Raw genomic sequence first — 4129 nt, 5'->3', positions numbered from 1 at the left:
GACTGTAACGTCAAATCTATTTATAGTTGTCTCTGTATTACTGGAGAATCCTGTGTTCGGATGTACTTTGTATATACAATGTTGTACATACAGAGGTACACTCTTTTTTTTGGTACAATATTGTACAGTAATAGCAATAGTAGTTTAATCAAATAGGCCTTATATAATTATGTGTAGTTCTCGTAGTAGGTTTGTTTTGGGGTTTTTTGTTTTTTAATAAACATTGCTTGCTATAACGTTCTCTACACTGGTTTGGTGTTGATTGTAAGGCTTGGCACAAAAAGTCGCAAGATTCCTCCATTGAACCTGAGATGGTGTAATTACAGAAGCAGTAATGCAGCGTCGTTAAGTTAGCATTGATCGAAAAAATGCAATTCTCGTCCGGGTTGCCTACCAACACGGGGACCGTAGGTTCGAATCCCCGTGTTACCTCCGGCTTGTGTCTGCAGGTGGGGAAGCCGGATGTGGGTATGTGTCCTGGTCGCTGCACTAGCGCCTCCTCTGGTTGGTCGGGGCGCCTGTTCAGGGGGAACTGGGGGGAATAGCGTGATCCTCCCATGCGCTACTTTCCCCCTGGCGAAACTCCTCACTGTCAGGTGAAAAGAAGCGGCTGGTGACTCCGCATGGATCGGAGGAGGCATGTGGTAGTCTGCAGCCCTCCCCGGATCAGCAGAGGGGGCGGAGCAGCGACTGGGACGGCTCAGAAGAGTGGGGTAATTGGCCGGATACAATTGGGAAGGGGGGGGGGGTGCAATTCTGAAACATTTTATGATTGATTAAAAAAAAAAATCACTGGGCTGCAGGGACACTGTGCTCTTTTGATGGTTTCTCCTTTTTTGCTCCTCCCTACAGAGACTAGTAATGAACTGCAATTACTGGTTTTTCTTTTGATCGTTGTCTTCATTGTAAATCAACCATTCACACGTAACATCTCACCACACGTCATGTTTGCTAATGGGTCCCTTCTTATATAAATAAATAATTTTGTGTGAAAGTTGACCAATCAAACCTCAGATCTCAAAAAGGCTCGTTGCTCATAAATAAAATACCAAGCCTGGTCGCTTTGGTGAATGCATGTGTGAGAAGGACACTATGGCATGATTTAAGGAGACCCCAGAAGATGACGGGGAAATACAGTATGAGCTGCATTGGTTTGCAAAAATGTTGTCATTTCAAAAAATATTTGGGCAGCGCCAGCCATCCATCCATTACCCAAACCGCTTATCCTGCTGTCAGGGTCGTGGGGATGCTGGAGCCTATCCCAGCAGTCATTGGGCGGCAGGCAGGGAGACACCCTGGACAGGCCGCCGGGTCATCACAGGGCCTGCTTGGGCAGCTCCCTTCAACAGAAATATTGACTCATGAAGGGAGAGCATTAACTCAATCCAACAGTGACCGCCTTCTGAAATATCCCACAAAAGACGAGAAAATAAAAGACAAATCTGATAACCATCAGCCAAAGGTCAGGACACCGTTGTCTGCCATGCAGCGACAAGAACACTACTACTTTCAGCTGCTCCCGTTAGGGGGCGCCACAGCGGATCATCAGTTTCCATCTCTTCCTGTCCTGTGCATCTTCCTCCATCACACCAGCCACCTGCATGTCCTCCCTCATCACATCTATAAACCTCCTCTTTGACCTTCCTCTTTCCTGGCAACTCCATCTTCAGCATCCAATATACCCAGCATCTCTCCTCCACACATGTCCAAGCCATCTCAATCTTGCCTCTCTTACTTTGTCTCCAAAGCGTCCAACCTGGGCAGTCCCTCTGATATACTCGTTCCTAATCCTGTCCTTTTTCGTCACTCCCAACGAAAATCTTAGCATCTTTTTCTACTTACACTTGATGGCATAATTTGCCTGTTGGCTCAATATTAGACATCAATAGTAATGGCGTTTAAGTAAGTATGGCCACAATAGTGACAGCAGTCGACAATTCACATTCATAGCAAAGTGCCACCAGAGACTCCTTTAAGACTACGACCGTCAACCAGCCGGGGATGCTACATCTGGCGTTTTGCATATGACCCATTTACTATAGGCTACATTACTCCAGGCCATTTTCCATCTTTTTTGAATGAATTTTCCTAACTTCCAGACAGTCGTTGCATTCCATTCATTTCAGTATGCAAATCAACGTGCAGAGACTTGGAACTTGCCTGACAAAGATGTTCTATATTGTGATTATACCTGGTCCGTTGCTGCCACCTATGGGCGGGCTAGGGTATTGATATTATGGGTGACCAGGGTGTCATGTGACAGTTGTTGCGAATAAAACCACCGGCTGCCATGACGGCGAATTTCGAATCCGTCTCCCGACTGATTTATGTTGTAAACCTTGCAGTATAAGTTGGGCAATACTCTAAGGAAGATACAACAAAATGGTGACGAGGATGTTATTCGACATCCGCGTGTGTTTCTCCGCTCGTTTTGAAGATCCTGAGCCGGACTGTTGCTGCGAAAACTGGAAGCTAGCAGGTTAGCAAGTTAGCGTCACCGTCAGAGACTGCAGTGTTGGCAGAGATAAAATACATGTGAAAAAGCAGCTAACGAGGTGAAAATGGCGGGGATGATTGGGCGCATTGGCCCCTTTGATGAAAATACGGAGCAGTGGAGCTCCTACACAGAACGTTTTGAGTACTTTGTTCAAGCAAATGGGACTGCAGATTAGAAGATTGTGCCACCGTTCTTGAGTGTAATGGGACCGAAAACTTTTGGTCTGCTGCATTGCCTGGTCCAGCCAGCCAAACCTGGGACTAAAAGCTACGCTAGCATAGTGGCTACATTGACAGCCCATTTCTCACCCAAGCCACTAGTAATTGCAGAACGTTTTCGTTTCCATAAAAGAAACCAAGAGGAAGGGGAGAGTGTAACAGTGTTTATGGCTGCACTGAGGAGGCTAGCAAGCAGAGCATGACACCATAAGAGACAGATTCGTGTGCGGGCTGAAGAGTGAGGCTACCCAGAAACGTCTGCTAACTGAAGGTGCACTCACATTGGATAAAGCTGTCGAGATTGTCGTGTCAATGGAGCTAGCTGCCAGGGAGGCTCGGCACCTCAGTGCAAGTGGTAAACTGCACAAGGTCTCCACCGAGGACAAGGGGGCTCACGAAAAACGTTACCGATGCGACAAAACAGGGCATTTTGCAGCTGAGTTTTGGAGTAAGGATGTGGATTGCAGGAAGTGTGGGGAAAAAAGGGGCACCTGGAACGCGCTTGCAAAAGTAAGGGAGTTGGCAGAAACCCAAGGCAAGTAAACAAAAAGTCAATGCCCCAAATTCAAAAAGAGACAGTCTGTACACAGTGTGGAACCAAGCCGCACCACCGCTGGGCCCAACAGCTCATCAGATGAGGCATCAGTGTATGTACTGTCAGTGCAGGGAGGTCCAGATGGATATTGGGAAACCCCACTGCTGGAGAGGAAACCAGTGCGCATAGAAATTCACACCAGTCCAGCCGTCTCCATCGGGTCATATGCTGTTTACAAGGAAACCTTGCAGCACCTTCCATTACAACCAACCAGCCTCAAACTGAAAACATACACCAGTGAGTCAGTGCGAACAAAAGGTGTCATCAGTGTTACAGTCCTGGTAAATGGCCGGACAGCTAAACTACCACTCTGTGTAAAGGGAACTTTCCATCTCTGCTGGGCCAGGCGTGGCTGGAGGAGCTCACACTGGACTGTTCTGCAATTCGTATGGTGTGCAAAGGTGAAAAACGTCTGACAACGGTTCTGAACAAACATTCAGAGGTGTTCAAGGAGGAACTGAAAGACATAACAGCTAAACTGAACATTCAGCCGGATAGAAAACCAAGGTTGATGAAAGCCAGACCAGTTCCCTACGCAATAAAGCCAAAAGTCGAAGCAGAGCTGGAATCCTTGGTCAAGAGGGGGGTGCTGGAGCCTGTCAGCCGGAGTGACTGGGCCACTCCAATCATGCCAGTTATATATATTTTTTTTTTAAAAAACTTGGTGAGAATCTGTGGAGACTTAAAAGTCACCAAAAACCCAGTGCTTGAGGCTGAACAATATCCACTCCCCCACATTGAGGAGCTTTTCACTGGATTGGCTGGAGGACAAAAATTCAGCAAAATTGACCTCACACCAGCCTACCTCCAGATGCAAGT

The sequence above is a fragment of the Lampris incognitus genome, chromosome 2 (assembly GCF_029633865.1).
Source record: "Lampris incognitus isolate fLamInc1 chromosome 2, fLamInc1.hap2, whole genome shotgun sequence".
Taxonomy (NCBI): Eukaryota; Metazoa; Chordata; class Actinopteri; order Lampriformes; family Lampridae; genus Lampris; species Lampris incognitus.
Note: the sequence above shows the minus strand (reverse complement) of the source record.